We start from the raw sequence: 27384 nt of genomic DNA on the forward strand, positions 1-27384 counted from the left end.
CATTCATATACAGGCATGTACAAGGAATGTTTCAGGGGATTTTCAAATTAAAAGTGTTTACTCAAGAGTAACACACCTCCAATTTTAATTTTTATTTGTGAATATTATGGTGCAAATTCCAATAGATCTTTCACCATGACAGCCCCTCAGGATTTAGCAGGACAGATAGTTATGGGACACCTGTAGCCTGGGGGAATCGGATGAGACCAATCTGGGTCTTGCATCAAAAACTGAAACCTGCAGGACAAAGTTATAAAACTATATAACTGTTGACGAAGTCTGGAGCTAGGACAGGATCCAGTTGTACTCAGGCTCCTCTCTCTTTTCTGCACCTCGTGACTCAACAGGAGGGCTTCTTTAAAACATTTTGAAGCTCCTATTCCTACTCATGACAGAGAGCAACGATGGCTTACCACTGGGAAGTGCTGTGACACCCACCTCTTGGCAAGATAGATGGCTTTCCTCGGCTCTCCGAGACAAGAAGCCTGATCTTTACATAACTGAAGGTATCTGATATGGAGGCTTCCTGTGGCAATAAGAAGATTTGACTTTACAGATAAACCAGTGCCTGAAACAGCACCAGGAGACCCTGTGCATCTTTCCAGTCACAGACACATATGAGTATTTCTGACTGCATATGGAGGTATTAAGACAGCCAGAAGACTGAGGTTTTCAGTCCTATTGTCAAGGAATTTCCATTAATGGAAAACAAGAACATGAGTTCTGTCCTGAAACCTGTCTATGAAACACTCAAGAATACACAAAGAAGAAAGATTTTTATACCTGCAGAGTGAAACATTAGTAATTTATATCTTCTGGGACAACAGAACAATTTAATTTTCAAAAATCCGAGTTTGAACTTCTAAAACCTTCATGCAGTTTTCAAAGAGATAACTAACCATTGTAATGGTTCTTGCAGAAAAAAAATTCTTTCTTTGAAACCACATTCTTAAAATAAGCTGCTGTCTCCTAGTCACAATTAAGATTTTTAAGTATGCCAATTACTTGTTCTTAAGAGATTTTGATTGCACTTCTGAGAAAAGTGATGTGGGAATCAAGTCAATTCTCAGAAGGCGCTCAAGAAGTTTTTAAAATAATTTTTCTGATGTATGAAAGCATAATCTAAATGGAACTGTGTTTTCACATAAGGTCTTTTTCCTTAATGTATGGTGTATTAAGCAATACTACTCATAGCTATAGTTCAAAGAATTTTAAGAGGCACCAAGAAGTTTGTTCAAAAGGTGGTAGGAAAAAAACACCCTCTTGAATTCTTTCTACAGAACAAACATCACTGTAAAACATTTTTTTTCCCCCTTTCAGGTAACAGTTTTTAACTGCTGGTATTTTCACTTTGGATTTCATATAAGCTTAAGTGCATGTGAATGTATTTGCACTGTAAGGGTGAATCCCTTCAAGGGCTATTACCATTTAAACTTTTACTTTAAGAAGGTAGAGAGCACCAAGATGGAAAGAAGGACTAGTGACATCAATAGCTCAGCCTGTCCCAGCTGCAAGAGAGCCTGGAGCTTCAGTAGGTATGAAGATCTCTCTCTCCAGCCAGCGCTCCTCCAAAAGGCAGCTCAGGAGGCAGCAAGATCACAGGATTACCATTTCCTGGCTGTCAGGACTTCAGGGAACTCTCTGATTTTGTTTTCCATTCAAAACACAAACTGTTTTCTGTGTGTGGAAACTGGTTTTTTGTATGCAGCTTACATGTAAGGTGTAAGGAACTTCACATGGAAAAGATGATTTTTATCTGTCTACACGTTATATTTAAAATATCTGGGAGCACATGGCTTTTTCTTTCTGGGTTCTGTGAATAAAATTCACCAAAGTGAATGAAACACCTGAAAGTGGGTGAAGAATTATAGTACAATACAAATGTCATGAGTCTCAAAAAGATACAAGAAATTTTATGGTGACATTGTAAGAGGTGGTGGTCATAAAGCCCTTACGCAGCTTTGCCCTTTGAACTACAGAAGGTCTCAGAATAGTACAACACACACACAAAAACCTCCGCATGACAGACTTGGTCTAAAAAATATCTCACTTTTGATTAATTCTTACTAATAGTGAATAATATCCATTTGGTTCAGCACTCTCACTGACAGTGTGAGCTCACAGGACCCTCTGCTCTCCCCATTTACCTTCTTTCTGCCTTCTCACACCCCTGCTTCCCTTCAGCCCCAGAGCCCACACTGCTACAGAGGAGTGGAGCTGTGCCTGGAATTCAGCCTCCTTCTCAATTTTCATCTCTTCTTAGCCCATCTCTCAGAAAGATTTTATAATCAATATCAAAATCATTGCAAAAGAGTAGAGTTAGAAAATGTTTTGCATGTCATTCCTTCCAATGCCAAAATTTCTGACATAACAGAAGAGCCCTGAAAAATTAGTATTTTATCCTCTGTAGAAGCATTAAGGAATTCCCCCCAGTAAAACCTAGCTGGTAATTTGGCCATAATGGAGTCCTGAAGGATTATAGAAGTAGCTGTATTATCCTGAGCAAATACTCAATTGCTACTTGCATGAAATTTTTAATTAAACTGCCATTAAGAATTACAAACAAATCTGAATGTATTACTGTGATCCTACATGGAAGAGACAGAGAAGATGGGAAATAAAAGCTGTCTTGTGCTGAGAAAAATTTCTGAAATAAAACATCCAATATCTCACCCCCAAAGAAAAAAAATGGCAGCAAAACAGGCAGGAGAATGCAACAGCCCAAACATGTGCTCTTATTCAAATCTAGGTTATGTTGGTTTGGTGCAAAAACCTATTAGGAAAATAAGGAGATGGGAGAAACCCATGTGAAATGCAAAGTATGGGAAAAAAGTCACAAGCTGACTGTGATGTCTTAAAAAAATATTTCTATGGAAGCCTTTCCTCTTTTTCATATATTTTCTAATATCTGTTTTGCACAAATTGATTAGTACAGATAATTTGAAATAATTAAATAAAGTTGAAATAAATATTGGAACTAAATATAGGTATGGCTTTAAACCAATCTTAATAGTTAGTTCATATCATGGTAAGACATGCATGACTAAGACTCTTAATACATATCTTCCCATCTGTGTTTTATTGAAGTTGTAATTTCTTTCCTGTTCCAGCAAAGATCTACTCTGTTTCCATCCTGAATGTGCTGTTCCAATTAAAAATACACTGTGCTTGTATTATGTTTGTTACAGGCAACGGGTTGATACTTCAGTTCTCTCATCAATTTTTAAATGATCTTTATAAGGAGTATCAATTTTTTCAGGGGTTTTTTGAGACCACATTTTCTATGTTTAATTACAGATGTAATTTTGACCTCATTATTTTGAAACTTGGACTTTTGGAAACAGCTTTCCTTTTTTCAGAGTATTTTTATATTATTATAATTCACTTACATTTCACAGCTCTGACCAACAGCATTTTTTTTTGAGGTCAATAAAACCCCAGTATCTGTACAAAGGAGGTAGCTATTTACATGCAAACATGGGCAGCATCCCATCACTTCACAACAGAAAAAAGATCAGTGCCTCTGTTAACCTTCTTCCTCATATTATTCAAGTGGCACTTCAATTAGTTTTGCTTTATTCAGTTAGCTCTTGCTTGAGATAACAGATTTGTCCCTAATAAGGTTCATGTGGGTGAGTGGCAATGTGGAGGGATGATGTGCTGTGTGCAGTATTTTTTTAGCATTGAAGGAAAATTCAGTTTAAAAAAATGTGGCTTGTATTAAGTGCTCGTAATGGCAGAAGACAGGACTATTTTTTGACCTCCTGTGAGTTCCACTGTTGTGTGCCAGTTTCTGGGAATCTCATCTCCTTAGGCTTGAATTGCCCTCTAGTCCCTTGATTTCAGTGTTCTGGTGGAACATAACAGTGCCAGAAGTCTACTAAGAGGTTGTGCCAGCCTGAGGGGCTGCGGGAAACATCAGGGCCAGAGCTTGTACGGACAGCCAGACCCAGCTGTGGGGTTGGGCACCCTGGGCAGCTTCCTTGCCTGGAAAAGTCTTCTCTGGACACGAGATTTAATCCTAAAAGTGAATGGCAGCAACTTCAATTATCACAGTGACCTTTTGGAAACTACAAATGTCAAAAGGAGAGCTGTATTTGTGGGTGAAGTCAGAGCTATTTCAGAGCTGGAAGAGGTGAAGCACCCACCTATTTCAGATACTCCTGATGGTGTAATGCCTTCTGTTTGGGCAAAAGAGTACACCACCATCTGCTACTCTCTTTAAAAGTTACAGCATCTGCTTTCCAGATGTGTTGCCAGTGCATCTGGCAGCCAGGTGAAGCCCACCCAGGCCCCTCAATCAGGAGCAGGTGCTGCCAGAAGCTGTAGTGGGGCCTCAGAGACATGGCAGGCAGAACAAAGCACCAACACCTCCCTCCTGTGAACACCTACAGGAAGCAAAAGCTCTTCCTGACAAACATATCTTTTCTGATCCATGCTACATGACAGAACACAGTGAGAAATTATTTTATTTGATATTCTATAAGTTGCTACAACTCTAAGCTGATTAGAAACTGTGAATAACATAATTTTCTTCTAAGAGAAGTAAGTAAAAGACCATTTGTAGCCTCTTATTCACAGCATTTCAAAAAAGCCCTCAACTTTACCTGCATGAGCAGTCACACTAAAATCCTCCATGCAGATTGCAGGCATAAGGATCCATACCTGCATATTGGATTGGCCTCATACTCAGTGTTTGCAGAACCCCTTTAACAGCAAGGAGGGACACCAAAGGGACAGGAGATAATTTTTTACAGCAGTTCATGTAAGTCATGGAGTTCGGGGGGAGTTTGCTGCATTTTGAAGCATTTCACAGAGTCATTGAATCATTAAGGTTGGAAAAGACCTTTAAGTTCATCAAATCCAACCATCAACCCAGCACCACCACCATTAAACCATGTCCTCAAGTACCACATCCACAAGTTTTTTTGAACGCTTCCAGGATGGTGACTCCATCAGTTCCCCAGGCAGCCTGTTCCAATTCTGTACAACCCTTTACAAGAAGAATTTTTTCCTAATATCTAATCCAAACTTACCCTGATGCGACTTGAGGCCATTTCCTCTTGTCCTGTCATCTAAATCCTGTTTTCATTTGACAACAGAATAATTAAGATGCAGAAGTACCTGTATGCAAAGATTTTTATTATAAGCTTTTTTTATTGTTTTAGGAAAAAAAACATATTCACATTTTTTGTATTAGCAAAAATAGTTGTGGTATGACATGGCCTTTGAATACTGTGAAACAATAATTATGAGAGGAAAAAATCCACAATCATTTAATCAGTTGCAGTTTTCTATATTTCCTTAAATCACACATATGGTTTCACTCCAAATATGAATAAAGATTAGGTGATTGCTCATTTTATGTGCATTGTTTCAGCCTTTCTTAATGAGCAAACTTGTTTTCAGAGCAATTAAAGATTTTTTTTTTTTTGAAGTTTTACAGTAGGTAAGAAAATAGAACAAAAAGCACCACTTTGCAAAAATGCTGTGGCACGTTTTAATTCAACAGCTGTACAGCGAACGTTGCACATGTTCAGGCAACGGCAACATGTTAATCCCATTAATTCCCTTTCCCTGAGGTCTTTGCTGACTGTTTGACTGATAAAATTCACATTTTATTAGTTAAGACAGATCAGGCTTTGGTTTTCCTCTCTCCGGGGAAATGCCATCCTGTTATTTTAAGGTGAATTGTTCAGATCAATTAAAAAAACTGCCTTAAGTTCTCATGACTGTTAATGCAGGGCAGCATTTTGGGGAAACAGTTTCACACTTTCCCTGACAGTAGGTTCTACTGATTATGAAAAAAATGAAGATGTGATGGACAAGGATCCTCCTAGGGATTCAGTCCAAAAACACCTGGAACACCCTGCTTCCTTGGCCTTCAAAAACCTGCATCTCAGAAAGATGAGCAAATAACTTTGCTTTTTCCTTTCTCTTTAACTTGCTTGATTTTTACTATTTTCAGTATGATTCCTCTGCCAATACTTAGATATCCAGCCACTATTACACAGATGGGTGCAGCTGGGAAGTGTCAGTTTGTGATGTTTCTGCCCTGGCTCTGCTTCCCTCTCCTGCCATACATGTGTACCTACAGGCTCGCCCAAAAAAGCTGAGCCAGAATATGGGGTAGGAGAATAAAAATCCAACCTTATCTAATCACAGCTTTCTGAAAACCCATTTCTCCAAATAAAGGAGTATAGATTGTTCTTGAAATCCCCAAACTGTGGATTACTAAAAGCTGCTCTGGGACAAGTAAGAGAAATGAGATTGTCATTGTATGTGACAATGGGCAGACATCAACAGTGAATCAAAGCTGGAAAATTCTGTTCTCTTCTTTTTTAAGACCTGATGAGTTTCGGTCCTCAGTTGCACTGATTAGTTGAAATAATTTTTTTGTCCAAGGAAACTTTCAGCATTTTTCTTTTCAGCCCCACTACTGCTTTACTTCACACTTGTAATACTTAATAGGTTTATAGTGTTTTCCCATTAGTAAAATTGATAATTGAACAATTGATCCTGTAGAGCACCTAGTAATACCTGATGTTAACTTTCCACAATTTAAAAAAATGGACTGAGCACATGTTTTTTCACAGCTGAGCTGTTTTACAGGCATTGAGGGTCATTTCTCACCATAGGATCACTTCACAGAGTTTTTAAATGAACTTTATTATTGGCTTTTTAAAAAATATTCACAATTTATATTGACCTTTTTCCCACAGACTTCCATTATTTTCATATGTTCAAAAAATTGTAATAGGTTAGAGGTGGATGGTTTTCTTTTAAAGAAAAATTGCTGCTGTATGTCTGAATTACCTCAAATCTCTGCAAATTGAATAATTTTGGTTTTAAAGATCAATTTTATTGCTGAGATAAGTCTTAATTTTCTCCAGTTCTCTGAAGCACCAGCTCTGATTTTTCAAAGCATATATATAATTCTTTCTAACTTCTTGATCAAGTGGAACAATATTAGTATTATCCTCATCATGAAAAGTAGTATTATAGTTTATTTATGGGGCAACCGAAATGAGAATGACAACCAGTCTAAGAACAAACATTTGAAATACAGTGTGGGAGCACCACACAGCTCTCTTTCACTGGTGAGGGGTGAGAAATTCCCTTCCACTGAGTCATTAGTGGCTCATAAATGCATGAATTATTTCAGAAGTTCACTAAAATGTTAATTATGTTTTTAAAAAGCTCTATCTGCCTTGTGAATGTTACAGGTCTTTCAAAGTGATACATGTTCTTGGGGAAATACAATCAAAGCCAGAAATAATAAAAATGCTGTCCAAGTCCCGTGAATCCTCAAAATTACTCACTTGTCTTCAAAATTATTTCTAAACATGAAAATCCACTGTTAGAAAGGTCTTGGCAAAATCACAAGAGATTTGTGCCAGAATTAAATCAAACTGATACCTGTCCTGTGCTGATATGCTCCTTTCAGTCATCTTTGCCACTTTTTCCTACTCTTGGATGTGCTATCAGAAGTGTCACATAGCTTGCACAAAAATGTCTATATTTTTCTGGTCGATGCAAGAAAAAGAATCATAGAATCATTAAGGTTTGAAAAGACGTCTAAGATCTTCAAGTCCAACCTAACATTGCAAGGTCCACAACTAAACCAAGTTCCCTTGGAAGGCATAAATTAATCTTCAGCCAAGCGGGCCAGATGTAGGTAGTCACGGTAAGTTTTACTCGTACAGCCTGTCCAGCTCAGCACTCATGACCAGCCTCCCTTGCTGGTCATCAGGGCTGTTAGAGTTCAGGACAGAACTTTTGTCCACAAATAAGGGCTGCAAGGGCAGGAACTACAATTTCTGTGTTTTCCACAGACACAGGACTTATTGTGTCTGGCATTCTCTCAGAAGAGGGAATGTGCAAAGTGGAACCACATAGTTGAGTACTAGTGGCATGACCATGACCTGAATCCTCTGGTCTTGTGACCTGACTTGTGACTCTGACTAGCCACAAGTGATGGAAAAATTTTAGCCATCATCCCTATTTTCAGTGCCATTATGAGTACCTAATCATCTCTTAGATTGATATTTTATGTCAGATTTCATATGGGGTTTACCCCATTTAAAGGAAGGAGACATACAAAGAATTAGTAAATGGGAGTGGAAAGGTAGTACACCACGTCAGGGCTTGTAGGGCTCGGACTGTGATATGTCTGAGAGCAGAAAAATCCCATTCTTGCATGACCAAGGAAAATGCAATCAGCAAAAGTACTGGAAAAAATCTTGCCTAATTACATATTTACACAATACAGAAAAATGGCATTGGAGTTGTTCCAGGTTTTTGGTTACATAATACATGTTCGACAAAACTGTCTAATTATAACTGCACATATTTACTCAAGAGATATAAAAGGCTTCAAAGAAGATCCTCCCGGAAAGATTAAAAAAAAAGTTAATAATTTACCATTGCTCCAAAATCTGTTGCCTTTCAGTTTATAAATATATGAACTGAATATTATTTAATAGTATATAATAATGTTCTTCGAGTCTCTTAATTATTGGTTTCAACCAATAATATCTTGGAAGTGAAGTCTGAGTGGGATATTCCTTCTAGAACAGACAAAAATAGACCACAAGGGCTTCAAAATTTTCTTTTCTCACTGGACAACTGCAGGAGGCAGTCTTACGTCCTGAAGAATCAAAATACCGGCATGTATTAACATACAAGGGATGTGATATTCTTGGATGACAAAGGTTGTTGTAATGGGAGTTCTCCAAAATAAAAACAAAATCCAAACATAAGCTGTTATCACTAGAGCAGCAGAGGTAAATAGGTAAAGTCCATCCTGATGAAAAACAAAATAACTCGTGATTTTTAAGTTTCCCTTGTGAGTATTGACAAAAAGGCAAAACCCTGAAATGAACTGATTTTAAAACAGATGTTATTTTGGAAATATGGAAACAACCTTAAAGGAGAGGTTTCTGGAATAGTTTGCTTTTGTTCTTGCAGCTAAATGTAATCATTCCGTCTGTCCATCTAATGGTCTTCCTGCTTCACTCCCCACCCTCTGGGCACCCCACTGCATGGTGCAAAGGGCCAGCAGCCTCTCCCTACAGCCCACATTTCAGCTTCTTTTCTACCCCTTCCCTGGCCCTGGCACAGCACAGAAACAGCCCAGCAGCCTCCCACCCCTTTCTCCCAGACAGTTGCAGTGCCTTGGAACCTCACAGCCATTGCTCTTTCACCCGTCCCTTCTCCTCAGTGATACCTCCTGGGCTCAGCCATCAGGACACAGAAGCCAGTGTGTTCTCCTTGATGCTGGTATGCTGGGAAAGCTGCACCCCACCTTTGAGGTCAGGACACCTCCAACCCAAGAGAAAGCAGGGTGTCAGGTAAGACAGAAGTGTCCTCACGACCTGGGGAGTCAGGAGGGCTCATGGAGAACCAGGCGTTCTGCCCTTTGGCCTGATTCTTACTGTAAAATTCACAAGGACCAACAAATCTCCACAGATTGTCTCATTTCCATGGAGCCAGTATTTTCTGGTGTAAGAACAGCTCTATTAATGACTCCTCTTTTTTTCAACCATCTCTAGTCCTGAGATAAATTTAATGAGGTTTTGTAGAAGCATCATGTCCTCAGCACATCAAGCATAGACACAAAGTTGCACCACTGACTCATCAGATGAAATGCAAAATATCTCAGCACAGAAGGGCTTTAGAAGAAGCTCAGGGAACAAGTCACTCTGCTGCTTGTACCTTCTGTCATGACGAACTCCCAGCCAAACAGCAACTTCATTTTGTTAGTACAAAAGCACTCTTTAGTCCACAGGGCTTCACACAATTGACAGGTCTACACATTAAATCAAAATTTTTCTTCTTCTAGAATGTGTACAATAAAGTAGTGTCTTCAAAGTCAGTAATGGTAACAGTGATACACAGGCTTGAGATGATGGGTCTGCATGTTCTCACCAGATAAGGGTTAGTTTATCTAGAGATAAACTATATGCAAGACAGAAGAAAACTCCCTTTTGCAGAAGCATTAGCAAGTCCATTTCTTGTTTTAATAGATGCACCTCCCCCCCATCTTTATTTTTTGCACTCCCTTTAAATACGTTAAATATCCAAATACATTATCAGGCAGAGAAGCTTATTATTTGAATGCTGCTTTTTAATCTGTGACAAATACATTATGTATAATAGCTTCCTCTTAATATTTCATAATCATCTTCATTTAATAATTGATCTGAGTCTAATTTGTAATGCTCATTACTCATATGAATTGAAAATGTTTTTCATCTCACACTATAGATCCAGCACGGGCAGACAGGAGCTATGACTGCTGCCCTCATTGTGTTACTCAGGAGCCAGAGCCTGGAGAGCAGCACAGGTGAAGGGCAAGAAGCACGTCCCTTCCCTGGGAATGCTCAAGGAGAGAAATTGCTTCTGCTGAATGTGCTCTGACGTATGCTGAGCGCATGTCAGCAGAGTGAAGGGCATGTCTCACGCTATCTGTTCAATTGCGCTCACTGCCAGCTCAAGCATGTCTTTCCCTGTGTTGACATGCATGAAAACTTGCAGAAAAAGCTCTGACTGCTAATACTTTCTTCTTGTATCCCAGCTTTCAGTGCTGGTAAAATGCAGTTAAGCCTCATGAAAGGGCTGTGCTCATAAATTCTTTAGATATATAATATTTTGCTACATGCACTCAGATGATCTGTCATGGAATAATCCTTCTCATATTTTGGAATCCTGCATATTCAATATATTGTGACAATTGCCACTTAAAAAAATCAAAGGATTTTTTTTCTTACATTGTAGTCTTATGACCTGCCAACTATTAGTACCTGCAAGGATCTGTTGCCCAAACTATAGTTGAATGTAGTCAATTTTTCTTGCTGCAAGATGTTTCTGTAGCACAAAATACACTACAGTGTTTGGACCATCAAAGTAGTGTTTGGACACAGCAGGTGAATTAGCCAGAGTTAACAGATAGGCTAGCACAAGGAAACCAGCAATTAGTCATGTAACAAGCAAGTATAGGTGGAGGTATTTTAATTTGTAGAAACTATGGAGCAAAAAATTTGGGAAATTTGTTTCAACAGCTGTGAAGTCATGCTCTTACAGGACAACTGTGGACCTTTTCAAGCCTCAGGGTGTTTCAACAGATGTCTTGCACTCCACATTACTCAAGCAGTAACAGGTCACAATAAGCATGAAAGAAAAGCCAGGGTGAGGTGACGTGGTAAAGTTCCTGCTGCAGCAGGCAGACAGGCTGCTAGACACAGCCTGCTGCACCTGCATCAGGTACTGGATGGGAGTGCTCCCCTTTCCTACATCTTCCCTTTCCTACATCTGAAAAGCCTCAGACCTCACCTAGAGATACTTATGGTGAACCCTTCCATGAAAATGATGGGATTTACTTCAATGAATTATATGTGAAACTACTCAAATGTTTTAAAATTATATTCCTTTTTGTGTAAGTTACAGATATTATTTTTGACCAAATTGAGTATTTTAAATTTATTTCTTCTTCTACTGCAAGTTCTTTGGAGTAGGAATCACTTCTTCATATGTGAAGGTAAAACACCTCAGGCATTGAGTCCCAGAATTTTGAGGGAGGCTAATTTTATTATCAATACAATCATTTTCTGTCCAATACATTCCAAACACATCTGTCCAATAAAATATAAAACAAGTACTTTGGTACTCTCCATCCTTCTTTACAGGGAAAGACTCTGCTGAGAAATGAAGAGGAAAGAAAGGTTTGTTGAAGCAGAAAATTTCTGGTCTACCTTACTCCTCCTCCTCCTCCTCCTCTGCTGTGTCAGGGCCAAAGCCCTTCAGAGCAAACTTGTGGTATCACCCAAACGTTTGGTACATGTACGATAATATGCATGGGTTTTTGCAGCACCAAAAATTAGCAATCAGGACCAACAGTGCTTGACCCAAGCAGTCTTGGCACGACTCGGATCTTTTAAGAGCCTGAGCCATGTTCCCCTCCCAGGGTTTTCCTTTTTCTGTGCTGATCACCTGCTTTAACTTGATCCTAGTAATTCTGTATGACAGTGGTGTTTGCTACATATAAAACACACCAAAAAAATCTTGCTGTATTTTAGGTTGTCTGACACTGTAATCAGCACTGGCCTCAGCTGGGCATACAGCCAGCTCATGACTCTCATCAGCTCTGACCTGGGTACTTGCATTAGGTCCCCCAAACGGCTGAGATAGATCTGATAAAGGGTTAGGTGCTCACTGGAATTTAAATGTCAAGGAGGATAGGGATGTTTTGTGGGATTTTCAAAATGCCCTGCCTCTAAAAGTCTTACACTGATTAGTCTCTTTTGCTTGAGCACATTCTTGATCTGGGTTGTTTGGGTTGCTAATGTAAAAGAGAGTGAAAAACCTTCAATGCTGAATATGCATAGATGTGTCCCACTGTTTCTGTGTGCAGTGCAGAGCACTTCCAGATGGCTTTGATGCATACTAAATGTTTATTATGTTTTCTAAAATTATTTGATTGAGTTTAACAAATTATAACCGAGTGTCTGAAAGGAGAGAGGAAACAAACAGATACACAACTATAATGTTTCAAAAAGCTAAGTAATTGTTTGTAATTGCTGTTCAGGGATATTTGTTTTCACCTGTGGTAAAATATTTTTGTTGTGTGCTCTCCAACAAGTACTTTGGAAAGCAGCATCCAGAACAAGGTGTTCCTACTCATTGTTTGAACTCCTGGCAAAAAGAGCATAGGGGTGAGGAAGTCCTTAAAAATAGAGCAGGTAAACAAGGTTCACCAGCCTGCCAGGATGCATGCATACAAACTGGTTTGCTAAATCTGATCATTTCCCAGTAAGACTGTCTTTATTTATTTTTGTATTTATTTTGATATATAGTAAAAGATCTCCAAAGCACCAAAGTGTTCTATTCAGAATATTAACTGTTCAAGTCTAGCTGCTATGGCTTCTTCTTGACTTCAGCAGGCGCCAGTAGCTATCAGTCCCAAGAAGCAGGCGGTCCCAGGTTTTTTTCATTCCTCCATACAGTGCCATGCCTTTATACTGCAGTTCCTCCACTGAAGGTAAACTTGCAGAAGATGGCATAAATATTGGATTAAATTTCTTGGGAGCTTGACCTTCATTGCAACTCACTATGCATTAGTTCATGATCATGATGCTTATCATCCAAGCTAGTCAGACATCTAACTCCAGTGAATTCTGGTAAAAGTTAGTCACAGAAGTCTTTTTGCTGGGCTGGATCTGAAGTCTTGCAACACCTACAAGTCTGTGCTTAAGTATCTAAGTCATCCTAAAAGAAACTATATTTTAGTCCTTCTCCTCTTAATCTCCAAGTGTTGTGATAACCTGTGAAGCCACTGAAAGTCTAGTGAAAGAAAAACAGACAAAGCATTTTAAAATTTAACATGAAGTAAAATTCAGTTCATTTCCAGCTCACCAAAACAATCTTCACATAATCATCAAGATTTAATTAAAATATTTTTTGCACCTCTTAAACTGCATTTGATGTTTGAGGTTATTTTCCATGCTTCACCTCTTGAATAATCTTTCCCCCTTTATAGGTGAAAAGGTGGAAAACCACCTGAAACATCCAGCACAGTTTGAAATGGCCTTTATAGCTTTGCCCATAAGACTTCCAGGACCTTAGTAAATGGTAGGTTTCTCAAGGATCAAATCAGTACACCTCACATTCGTGATTTTATGTCGGAAAAGGTGGTTTTGTAACACACCTGGGGATACCTCTCCTTTGACTTCTGAACTTAAAGACAGGCTATGCTATGTCTTTGACCCACAGTCTTGAGCATTTTCAGAAACCAGTGCTGGATTTTCCTCATTGATAAAAAGCCTGATATTCAAAGCCTGATAGAAAGAAGTCTTTTGAAAACATCACAGTGAAGTGCAGATGAATATAGACAGGGTAAGAGTGCTGAGGCAAAAAATAAGGGACGTAGTCTGGAATAACAAGCTGTGTCAGAAGATCCCTTTGGAAAGCTCAGAGTCAGCACTGCTAGAGAAGTCTTCAGAAACTTATCAGACAGCATTTCACATTGCCAGGAAGAAAAGCAAGGTATAGGAGGTGAATTAAAGCTGGTCCCTCTGAGCTGGGCTATGCACTCAAGACCTGCCAATCGCAGCCTCTGTTTTTAGGTGAGGTCATTAATTATTTCTTCTTAACTTCAACTGCACACATGAATGTTTTCATAAGTTTCCACACTAAGAAAATATTTGTTTATATTTCTCCCCATAACAAAAATTCTCTGCTGCTAATTCTGTTAGAGGAGGAAAATATTACATTCTTTTGATTCCACAAGTTGCATTTTCCTTCCTGCTAGGTAGCATTCATGACTATGCATACACAGGGGCAGAAGTTGAGGCATTTTTGTTCCTCAGTATGAGAATGGCAGGTTACAGTTAGCAGCTGAAGCCTAATTTTCCCAACTCCTCAGTCATCTTGGGTATATCCACTGCATTGAAAAAAACACCAACCAACCAACCAACCAAAAACCAACCAGAAGGTGAAAGAAAATGAAGGTGGAAAAGACAGTGAAAGGCAGACTTTTTTTAACAGAATGAAAAGCTAAATTTCCTATTTCTCCAGAATTTTCAATGAAACAAATGCAGGTAGAAGGAGCAGTGGAAGAACAGTTTTCCCATTTGTTCCTTTTCTCACTAAGGGATTTAGATCCCAGCAAGTCCAAGAAGAACTGAAATCTGTTTTAAGGTATACTATAAAGGTCTTCCATTTTGAATCATTATTTACACCAAAGCAAAATAAAGCAAACAGGGTAATTAACATTTCCCAAATATCAGTTATTCCATACATCTCCCACTGCACAAGGATTTCCTTCCAGTAATTTTTTTCCCTGTCTCTTAATAGGTTGCAATTTAGCAAAGTCCTTCAAACATGAAAATTCTCCTGTATGTTTAAATTCTGTATTTCCCCAGTATTTTGGAGAATAAGTCAATGTCTGAAGAGCTCTGCTTAAGCCCATGTTCAAAATTAAGCCTACGCTGTAGTGTTTTACTGAATTAATAATGTCCATTTGACCCATATCTCTGTTCTAAAGCCACTAGGAAGTAAGCACTCACGCTACTTGAGTTTTTTTCAAATCTCTTACATCAGAATCCTGACTTAATGTCTCCTAGAGAATTTTTCTTTCCATTTTTATATTTTCACAGTTTCTTTAATATTTCTTATGTAATGAAATCAAAAGATCATGCTTTGTTCCACATACTGACTCACAGCGCTAGAGAAGCTACCCTATGTCCTCCGAGGTTCCACATGGAATCCAGAACATCTGTCTTGTGTTTAGGGTGTGGGTTTTGGTTTTTTATCATAACCAGATGTTCCCGGGTGGTTTCAGGAAATCCACCTTCAAATTTTTTATGGTATTTTTTTCCTCCTTGGTATTTTACACAAAAGTATGTCATGTTCCTGAATTGTACTATGCTGACTTCTTTAAGTCTCCTTGCAGTTTAACTTCCTTCTGTCTATTTGCTGATACCCTTATTTTGATGTAGCTGTCAAATTTGATCAATGACAAATGTAACAGCTCTTTTAAAATAATCACAAGATCTTAAACACTAAGGGTCATAGTACTGCTCAATGTATTAACCTCAGCTCTCTGTATGACAGAATTTCCAATGTATTATGTGATACTGGCTGCTTTGATTCCAGCATAAATCAATTATGTAGCAGTACAGCACATGCATTATGGAATTTCACATGTAAGGAAATACCTGTTAGGTTTTTTTCCTTTTCTTTTTAACTATATGACAATAGGCTACACTGACTTGCAATAAAAGCATATTTTTTTTAATATTTCAAATTATAGTTCCATTATAAATATTCATACAGGACTCATTTCAGACCTTAACAAATCCAGTACACTAGATGACTAAACAGGATTGATATTAGTATCATGTTTGTGGTTTTTTGTATGTTTAGACCCTTATGAGGTGAACCTTGCATGTGTCCATGCAGAATATTATATGAAAGTACATATTCACATTTCTTCAAGCCAGCTCAACAACCAAAAGTAGGTACATTAGTGCAGTTCCTGAGTTTGGATAACTCAGCTGGAGCAGAACATCAGAAAACTAGAAGTTTCTGGCACACAAGTGGTCTGAGAAGAATTAGTTCAGCTATCTCTGCATGACAATGTGCAGTGCTAAATGCCTGTAGCTACTGCTAGCAGTACTTCCATGGATTCCCATCTTCTCTAATTGGTGGTGTGTGTGTGTGTGTGTATTGCCAGTAGTCCCCAGTCAAAACTTCATACCTTTTGAAAGTAAAGGGGAAGAGGAGCAAGAAGGAGGCAGATTTAAGAAACTATCCAGATTTCAGTACTTTCTTCTGACAAAATTCAAACACTTCCCTTTGGACTAGAGGAGCTTATTCACAGTGCTACTCTTAACAAGTTCTTATTTTTGCTAAAATCAAAATGATCAAGCAACGAAAAGAGAAAAGTAAACACTTAAAAACACCTTTTTTAAAACACATTATCTACACTTCCAAAGAACAAGCAGAGACAAGCATAGCATCTGACAGTTCAGGTCAATTGTCAGAAAAGCTGACTGAGTCTCAGTGGCAGCAGGAGCCAGGGCCCTCTTCTCTTTAAGTACCTGGATCAGCTTCCATACACAATCATGCTTCTGCTGGCTTTTCAGGCAGCTGACAAGTGCATTAATCCCACAAGATGAACTTTCCATACCATTTCCACAGCAGCACCATCATGAATGACCTGAACCCCATCATTATCGTCCTCTTCTTACTCCTGGGTATCCTTCTGCATTCAAGTCTAAATGAAAAAGATCAGTTACTTTTCACTTAGTTTGCAATAATTTATCTTTAGCATTCATAGGGCTCTGACACCTCATTCTATTCTTCAGCCCTGCAAATTCTTCACAAAGTACTGAGGTAAATAATGTGCTAATGCAATGTTGCTGTTGCAAAGTATTTACTTTTTTTGTTAGCCCTAAAGAAAGTGCTGACAGATCATTATGTGCATTTCTCTGTGCCATACAATCAAATTTGTGTCAGGTAAATGAGATAATTTCAGTATAATCTCACCTGGAGAAAGACTGGACCACGATGGTCATTGTTAGTCATTTGAGATTTCTTGTTCTCTCAATCAATAGTTCTCCTTATTGAACACTTGAATATACAATTATGTAGTATTTTTATTCTTAGAATTCGTCATTGAGTGAGCAGTGTCCTAGGGAGGGACATTTTATTTTGCTCTCCATCATGTACATCAGCAGTTCCTTATTCAACAGTTCTTAAACAACATAGGAGAAATTGTATTTGACGTTCCAAAGCTCATAATCTGGGATACAGCACTTCCACAAAAAGGGTCCCAGAAAGATAATGAGCGGAACCAAGAGAAAGGAGTGAAAAGGTCCACCTCCTCTTGTCATCAAGGATATCAGAAGTCCTGAGGCATTATCTTTGCTGTCTCACTCATCACAGCCCCTAGGGATGGACTTGAAATGGTGATTTGGAGTTTAGAAGAACACTGATGAGCTGAGTCTCCAAGCTCTGCCTGTCTGACACCATTAACTTCTTTGCACCCTAGCTCATTACCATCGTAGCAGTTCTACCTTACACAGTGTCTGCCACTCTTCACGTGAACTGGTAACATACACAGCAATTGCTCAGAAGAGAATAATTGTGAAAAATCAGCATTTTGTCAATGTAAGGTAGAAGTCAGACACAGCAAGGTCTGAAGTGCAGTAAGATTTTTTACAGCATCTATGTTGTTTTCAGTCCATGAGATACAGGGGTGCAATGGTGTGGGGACAGGGAGGACAGGACAGAGCTCACTGTGCCTTCTGCCTCTCTTGTAGGTGAAAGCAGTCTCTACAGCAGGGAGAGGGGACAGAAAGTCACTCCAATTCCACTGACAACAGTGGAATTCAGATCACTGAAAATGAGATCATAGGGAAATGTGGAAAAGCTTGAACAATCTTCCTTATCTACTCTAAAATGCATGCTCTAGCAAAGTCAGTCTCAAGTTCTCCAACAAAATCTAACAAAATAAATAGATAGGGTCTTTAAGAAATACCATGGTTATCATCTCTCTCTGCACCACTCAGGAATCTGGTGGGAGGTACCAATTTGTGATGGTCTCCCAGTTAACAACTTGAAATTGCAGTAGGAGGTGGTAAAACAGTGTTCACCACACTAGTTCCAGAGCATTCCTTAGCCTGCTTCACACTGTTGAGCTAGCTGAAGAAACTCTTTAGAATCCAGTGAAGCAGCTGTCTCCTAACATGCCAATGAAGACATGACACTGCATTTCCTTAACTGTTTTGGGGCTCATATGTGAATTACCAAGGTATTATTATATTAAAAAATGAGTCTTACATGCAGTGATCGAGCTCTCAGCCTGAACGAGTATGCCAAGTCAGACAGAGCAATAGGTCCTCTCACCATGGGCATGGAACATGAGAAATGCCATACACTATTGGCAGATTTTTTTAAGGATCATAGAGATGTCTCCTGCTGTGCAGGTTGGTTTTATGTCCAGCCTCAAGGAAAGATTTGTAATCTAGGAATCTCTCCTGGGATAGGATGAGAGGCTTTCATGTGGCAGCTGCCCAAGGCTATCTAAGGTAGAATTACCTCACACTTTTCTACTTACAATTTTTATTTTATACAGCAATAAAAAAAAGATATAAGGAAGAAATCTCCTTAAGAAGCTGCAGAGAAAGGATTTGGTTGATTCATGGTCCCATTCAGTCTCAAATATGGAAATTAAATTCTAATAAGAAGATGATTTGAGCAGAAGAAAAAGCTGAATCGTATTTCTTCTGTTACCTTGAGAACAGCTCACAGGGACTAGACTAACAAAGCTAAAATCTAGTAAAATCACACCCCTGGTAATCTGTTCTTCTGTGTGCCAAAGCAACGAATTTTGTCTTGTCAAGCAGCTGTCTCTCAGATACATATGTTCTATTTTTAAGCAATTACAGAGAGTTTTGGATACAATTTATTGTTATAAAATTTTTATTGGATGTATAAATTGAAAGGCTGTTCTCTGTTGAACTATAAAAATAAGTGTAAGCATAAAAGAAAAAAATTGAATAAATGAGATATATATATTGGGTATTAGAAAGGCAAGTTTATAAAAAAAGCAGAATAATAAGGACTGGAATTGGACCAAAGGACAGAAATAAGTAATTACTAGTCAGGGTATAGGTAATTGCCTGTCTTCCAAAGAAGGTATTTGAGCCCAGCAGCAGTAGATGGAAAATGCACCACAACCACATTTGTGGATTATTTGTCAATCATAAAAAAAAAGCTACATTCTTAGGCAGTTGCCAGTATGTTCTGTGAACAAAGAGTATACTGAAGAAGAGTTTTGAATATGACAAGCTTTATGTGAGAAGAAGGAAACCTGACATTTTGACTTCACTGAGGAATTATGATGCATGAGGGAAGATGTAGTCTGACTAGAAACAAGAGAACCTAAATAATACACTAACTAGAACCACTAAGAAATATTTCCTGACCAAAATATTTCAGAGTTTTGACTAACATAAATCACTAAAATGTCAAAGTTTTCCACAGAAATTAAAAAACATGTTCTGACCTCTAGAATGTCAAAGGATTAAAGGGAATTCTTTCTCCTGTGTGTCTGAATTAATGCAGAACTAAAATATACTTTTTCTTCATATATTGTGATTTTCAGTATACATTCACTAGAGTCACAGAAAGGATTGCAGACATCCTTCCTTCATGCTCCATATTTCAGAAACTGCTCCTTAAAAACTGCCATCAGAACCATAAATGAACAAACGGTTATGCAGCAAAACGTGGCTTTCATATAACTTTAGATATGTCTTGTGTTTCTAATAATAATGAGTCTTTAGGTGCTCCTCAGACACAAAACAAAAATATATCTTACAGAATTGCAAGTTTCATGTCATTAGACAGGAGGATACCATATGGGCAAAAAGAATCAATTGATTACTTAAGTTATTTCAAAGCTGCATCTAAGTCATTAAAAAACACTAAAATCAGATCTCACTTGCAGGAAGCTTTTAAGGATAGAGCTTGGAGTTTGTAAAATATATGCAGGAATGATTATGTGATGATGACTTATTTAAAATATCTCTTAAGCATCTTTTCCTTTGCTTTCACATTAGTTAATCTCACGAAGATTCAGTTGTAATTTTGAGCCATTTCTCAAAAAATATCTTTATCTTTGAGAACTTCATCAAGTCACTACAAAGCTCATAAATTCAATCAAAAAATACAGTGTATTTCTTGGCTCTGGTACACTCTTTGTTTAACTCAATAGAAAACTTCTCAGGCCTCTGGGGGCAGTGAATCATGGCCTGCAGAACTACAAGGTGCCCTTAAGACAATATGGGTTGCAATGAAAGCCAGCGAAGCAAGCAAAATTTGTCCAAGAAGCCACACAAATTAAGCTTAGCTGGTAAAAATCTGATTTAAGTTTCCTTGTACTTTACTGAATGACGTCTCTACCCTATTAACAAGAATTAGCACATAAAAATCCAATATTTGCAAGTTTTTGCATACTAATAAATTAAAATTCAGATGCAGATAATGTTGTAAATGTATATTCAGAAAAGAAATAGAGAACTGCATGGACTTGCAGGATATTTGATAAACCAAAGTTTATTTGTCTGGGGTTTTTTTTTAATTTTAACAGTTGTAACTAAGTTTCTTAAGTTCTTAAATTATCAGTTTTCAGTCCCCATGTACAATCCAGGCTTCCCCAAACACCTACCACTGTAAAACACCATCATCAGTCCAAAATCCTGCAGCTTTCTCCAATATCAGGAAAGCAAATGTAAAAACAAAGTGAGTTATTAACACAGCTTACAGCCGTAAAGTAAGGGTTGCTGGCAAAAATGCACAGCATAATCCACTGAAACTACTGGTCACACAGCAAGTATCAACCACCTCTACATCCCTCTTCCCATTTTCTGTCTTTAGAGAGAAAGAAACAATTCATTGCTAAAAAGAGCTGTGTCCAGCATTCATCCTGGCGTTGACTAAAATGGCTCAAACCGCTGTCATGCCTTGATATATGATTCAGATCCTGTATTATAAGGAGGCTGATAGAGGGTGGAAATAAGCATCAAATCTTAGGTCAATTTTGGAAGCTTAAGCCTGAATTTCCTGACTTTAGTTGCTTTGAAGATAATTATTAGCCCCTTGTAGTTATTATAAATATTTTCATAACATCCAGATTTCCTGATTCCACCCTGAAAGAAAGAAGGAAATGCCAACAATTAGGAGAATTGGCATTTACTAATGGAGCAAATGGCTCCATTAGTAAATGCCAAATTACTACAGTAAACATGAGCTGGATAAGTGAAGTTTTAAATGCTGATCCAAAGCAAATGTAAACTCTGAATTTTCTGAGATTTACTCTTCATTGGAATTTCTTCTCACGCATTTCAGTTGTAAACTTTCTTACAAACTCAAAACAGCCTGTTGAAGTGATAGCCCAATAGTGAAAGTAAAAAGTGTATTTTGTTTAGCAGCTTATGATATAGGCATGTAGTGTGAGAGGGTAAAAAGAACAGAAGTGTTGTGTATCAGACTGGAGCCACAGGGAGGAAAAGTGAATGTGTGCTTGTCAGAAACAAGAATTTTGTAATATGAACGTATTACATGCAAGACATGCTTTAAGAAAATCCCAGGTTTTCAATGAAACTTCCTTCAGTTCAAAAAGAGCCCTCAGGTTTAACAATCTGTCAGAGCTAATATTATATATGCGACCTTAAATATTCATTGAGTTTGTAGAGATTTCATCTCCTTTTGCATTTATCAAGAATTATTCATAATATGGCAGTTTCTGTCATAATTCAGACACTTTAGGCCAAAAACTGTAGAAAGAAAACTAAAGCCCAAAAGAGAAAATGACAGCTACAGTGATGGAATGGGGATAAGTGATAGTTTTAAAGAAACTCACTGTACATCTATAATTTTCCCTTTTAACACCTTATCTTTAAGCTATACTTCATTTAAGATGTCGACACAGCTTGATGTGAAGTGCATAATTTATTGAATGCTGACTTTCTTGTATGATTTATTTTGTTGTTTTGCAAGTCAAGCACAATCTTTCAACTCTATGTCTTACTCGTAACATACTAAATAAACCCCTTTGTGTTTACTGGAGCAGTGATCAAAACATGAACATTATATGCCACATCTAGTTTAAAGCATAAATATGAGAGCCAATTTGCCTAAAATCAAATCACTCATCCAGAAGGCACAGCATCAAAGGGTTTTGATTAGATTTTACAAGATAGCACAAGGCACTTCACAGGACATTCAACATACCAATGCAAATTTGCTTTGCCTTTTGCATCACTCTGTATTTCCTGATCAGTAGTTCTACCTTATTTTATGAGGTGATAAAGTCGACAAAAAGGAGATTAGAGAGATCTAGATGGAAACCTGTACTGTGACACTTGGCTGTTTAATTAATATTTGTCATCTGTATTACATCAAGATGGAGAAAGATACATATTCCTTATTTCCATAATGCAGTGCCTCTTCAAAACCAATGACTAGAAATGTTTTTATAAGTGATGAAGAAATAAGTAAAATGGATGTACCTTGTGACAAAGAAAATTCAGCGATAAACCATAAAAAATAGGTTCAGAAATTGTTTGTAATATTTGGCATACAATTCATACCAAAGATCTAGGCACATAAAATTACTTTTCTAGGCTCATTATTACCAATTGCAGGATTTATAATTATAAACTGTAGGCCTTTATTTGAGGATGTTTTTTACCCACAAGTGTGTCCATAGTGAAATAAACCTCATCAAATCCTTTTATGCAGAGGTAATATGAAGGACAGGCAAAACCTTTACAAGCAAACAGCTTTATAATTAAGGAATATTTCCTATACCTAGAAATATAGCCATATATTTCTCTCTGTTCATCTCTCTCTCTTCCAGATGACCACTAGTATCCATCTACAAAGATACCTACTACACATCACATCTGGCTCAGTTGAAGGGCCTATGTCTTACACTTCTCCCTTCTAACAGTATCAAATGTCTGCTCCTCATGCAGCTCTTAAAAGCTCTTTGGTGCTTTGTGATTGTGACTTTTCTGATAGCATCATGAGAAGTTTGCCCTTATGGAAAGAAATTAGGTATTAGATAATTAGTTTGAAGAAAATATTAGATACCAGATCATCAGTTGGAAAGATATTCATGAAAAGTTTGTGATACACTAAAAAGAAAAAAAAAAAAAAAGTCAGCATTATAGTCATTCAATACCAATTCACTCAGGAATAGGTTTGTCCCTTCTTTTTTCCCCCTCAAAGGACCCTCTCTGTACCCAGGCCTCTCCCATTACAAGCCCACCCTCTGTATCCCAGCACTCCCCAGCCTGGAGCAGGACTGCACCCTTCTGTCCCCATATCACTGCAGTGCCTTTCTCCTTTTCCCCCTTCAACACACACTGGCAGCATGAACTAAAAGGTTGGGCTCTTCAGAATATTTTTGCCCCAAAAATCAACGACCGCAGTGGAATTAGAATAATCAGCATTTCCAATTGATCAAACTGGTAGTTTTATTTCCTCATTAGAAGACCTGTTTTTCTACCATTAGAGTCCAATAGAGATGGACAGACAGACATGAATATAATTAAAAGCAGGAAAAAGTAAACTACAGAAAACAAGAAATAAATTTACACAAAATAAGATACCTTTTATATTCTCTGTCAGTTCTTGTTGATGTGAAACATCACTGGAACTCAAGTATACATGTTTAATAAGATAAAAACTAAATAATAGTTTAATAAAACTTTAGTGTATTTTGAAAGGTAATTATTCCATATCTGTATGTGATTGTGTGAAGTATGAAATAACAAACTATTCAGACTCCTCTTATTTAAGCAGGAAAAGAAGTAGAAGGAAATAGTAGTAGCTGCTGTCTTCCGGGTATAGGCTTCTGGTCTAGTTCAGACACAGTAATTAATGTGACATTATAACCAGAGACATAACAAGAATCAGCTTGGACTATAAAAAAGCTCTCTAGTTTCTCAAAACAAACCAGTCTTCTTTGGATGTGTGCACAGCCTGCTGCTCTTTAAATCTTCAGAGCACTGAAAACATGGCATTTACCTCCCAAAATCCAGCCGTGTTTGTCCTGAGAAATAGAAGCACTCCTATATAGACAAAACTGTGTTGTCTGTGACTGAGTTTCTTCATTCAGGCTGAGCAATTGTTGAGTATTCTCGAAGGCTTCACAGAGACACTGACTGCATTCAACACTGACCGCATTAAGTTGACACAATCATTTGTCCACTTTGCACTGTCTACAAGAAAAGAAACCACAATAGGTATTGGGATTAAAGAATTCAACTCTGCTGGTCTATTTACACCAGATAGATAGAGTATCTGGAGTATCTGGAATCAGCACATTTCTGCTGTAAGAATAAAAATCCAAAGATCTTCCAATGCCATCCTGGCAAGTGTTTCTCCCACTAGGTACTTGACGTGACAGAACAGACTGAGGTTCAAAGCAAGGTCTGGGCTTCAATCCGGCTGTCCAAAGCATCCTTCAAAAGCCAACAGAGTTGCACAGCTCACCCTCTGCCCAATTCTCCCTCCAACAAAAAAGAAAAGGATCACAACATGCAGGTCCTTACCGCTGAGAAGCAATAATCCATCCAAATCAGCCATATAATGCAAGATGGCATTGTGGGAAAGAGAACAAAGCAAGAAAGAACAGTCACCTGTTGCTGCATGTTCCGAGCTTCCCCTCCCCCTCCCCAAGACATTTGCCTCTGCCACGTGCTCCGAGCTCCTTTGTTCCAAAGCATGGGCAAAACCAAATGTAACTCAAACTCTTTAGCAGTGTCTGATTGGCCGGTCACCCCGGGTCCGCCCCCAGTCCTCCCCTTTCCCCTTCTCCGAATAAAAGACAGGATCAAGGAAGGCCTTGCCTCTTTTGGCTCTGCAACTCTTTCTGCGAACATCTGTGCGCTTCTGTTTCTTTGAAAGTTTCTAATTGCGGGAAATTAAGCAGGCTAAGATCTGTATTTCTCCCTCTTTGCTTCTGCTGGTGGTATCAGGTTTGCAGCTAATACATTTACTGCTTTTAGAGCTACTGAAATGCTGGATTGCCTGTGCTACCTATCTAGGCTGCTCGAGGCTTTCTAAGGCATTAAACCACTAGCCTAGCCAGTAAAAAGCTGTAAGTAATTCTAATTGCAGGAAATTAAGCAGGCTGAGAGCTGTATTTCTCCCTCTTTGCTTCTGCTGGTGGTATCAGGTTTGCAGCTAATACATTTACTGCTTTTAGAGCTACTGAAATGCTGGATTGCCTGTGCTACCTATCTAGGCTGCTCGAGGCTTTCTAAGGCATTAAACCACTAGCCTAGCCAGTAAAAAGCTGTAAGTATACCCCCACAGTCACCCATTAATTTCACTGTACATCGAGGGTTACTGATACAGAAAATGTCAGAAACTAAAACGTCCCCAGTTCAAATTGAGCAACATCCCAGCCCAGCAGCACACTCATTTCAAGAACTCTTTCCTTATAACATGTGATTATATGAAGCATAGTTTTATTTGTATCTAATTTCAGGATCTTAGAACTTCCTGAATTTCCAAATGACCCTAAGTACCTTTTCTCACAAAACCTTTCATTGTTAAGGAACATTGTGTCAGTCAGCCAGAACTCTGTCAATGCACTGTGATTAGCTTTGAAATTTCAGCTCTAATACTAAACAATAGGCATTTTCATAGACACACTGAGGATTCAGTTATTCTAAAATTATTAAGTTATTCTAAAATTTTGTGGAAAAGGAAGATCAACTGTGATTCATAGAGACATGAAAACTTTATCATAACACCTCAATTATTAGCTTTACTCTTTATGCAAGTGATATAAAATAGGGTATGTGTTTATAACACAATATATTTGTCAAATAATACAGCACAGGCCATACACCCTTCTGCCAGACATTCTGCTGAAAAGGCGGGTGAGGAGAGAATGGGGAAGCAACATGATGAAAAATTCCAAGTCAGTCAATGTCAGGGAATGAGCTCATTATTTTGCCCTGTCCTCCTTTTAACCACAGGTCATGACTTCCTAAAGGCTGAATGTGCCTTTATATGTAATGCTGCGTAATAAAATGTAAGTCTGATCAGTTTCATCTGAACATTTCAAATATTCTATTTTAAATACCAATATCTCAATACTAGCTAGCAAATCCTGTTAGGAACAAAACTCAAAACTTTTGTTTTCTCTAGGAGGAAATGAACCTCCCACCATCATGTTCTACTCCAATTCATTAATCAAGATATAATTAATTAAATCTTTATCATTCCTCAAAATGGAGGAAGCAATCTCTAACAATGGTCTACTGAGCTGTAGCCATTAATCTCAGGTCATAGGCTGTGAAGAAATGACCTGAAGAGGTACTTTAATTAACAAGTATTTTTTACAAGTGATAATCATGATTGTTTTAGTATACGCCAAGCAGGAGATAAGACTGATGAATCTCTTGTGGTTAGTATTGATTTGTAATTTATATGAGAGAAAGATATTTAAACAGAAGGGAAAAGGTATCGAACATTCAGATCAGAGGTTATAGTGTCTTACAGGTCTCTGAGGACTTTTCTTTTGAAGAACATGTTTCTCATTTAAGTCATCACTATGTACCCAACAGAAGATAACAATATTCAACTTTATGATATGGCATCCAGATTTACACATTTGTATATATTATGCTGATTTGCTTCTACTCACTTAATATAAATACTTACAAATTCCTAAATCTAAATATTTGAGCACTTGTCTTCAGCCTTTTTATAATTTTGTAGATCCAATCTTAAAAATACCAGCATTTGTGAAAATCAGACTCAGGGTTCCCATTCAACAGTGGATATCCAAGGTCAGTGACTACTCTTTAAAACTTGTGGTCCATGAAAAGACTTGCACCCAGTACACTTTCAGATGTGTTGCACGGCAAGGTGCTAAGATAAATGAAATAGATGCTACAAGTTGGCAGGTGACAAATCCCCAGATTTTTTGAATCATCTATGCTCTAAAGCTACATAATCTAAATTACCATAAAAGAAACACCTTTTCTCAACCTCCTGCAAAGCTTGACCTTTCCCTTCTCCAAAACAGAGACCTTCTGCATCTGACCTATTGCTGTTTATTGCTGTAAAAAACAAAACAAAACAAAACAAAACAAAACACCAATAAAAGCTTTCTCTGCACCAAGAATCTCTTTTCCTTAAACTTTAAGAGGCCCTCAATTACTTTCTCTGCCAATTTCCTATCTCTTTAGCCAACTGCAACGATTTCCCTTCTACGGCGTCATGTTCTACAGGACAATTTTGGAGAAAAGAAGTTGCCTTTCAGTATATGAAGGAAGAGCAAAAATT

At 38.0% G+C, this 27384-nt stretch overlaps 1 long non-coding RNA gene across 2 annotated transcripts; it reads right to left on the bottom strand.

Annotated features, from left to right (window-relative positions):
* Positions 1-10280: 10280 nt before the first annotated feature.
* LOC108448096 lies at positions 10281-24855 on the bottom strand. 2 transcript variants are annotated; one of them, XR_001863886.1, is made up of 3 exons: positions 24720-24855; positions 24106-24299; positions 10281-16777 (listed from the first exon to the last, which is right to left on the bottom strand). It is a non-coding gene; the product is annotated as an uncharacterized LOC108448096 (long non-coding RNA). The 2 variants fall into 2 exon arrangements; XR_001863885.1 differs by having other exon boundaries at positions 24633-24855.
* Positions 24856-27384: the final 2529 nt, after the last annotated feature.

Source organism: Corvus brachyrhynchos, unplaced genomic scaffold (genome assembly GCF_000691975.1).
Source record: "Corvus brachyrhynchos isolate BGI_N302 unplaced genomic scaffold, ASM69197v1 scaffold31, whole genome shotgun sequence".
In the NCBI taxonomy this organism is placed as follows: domain Eukaryota; kingdom Metazoa; phylum Chordata; class Aves; order Passeriformes; family Corvidae; genus Corvus; species Corvus brachyrhynchos.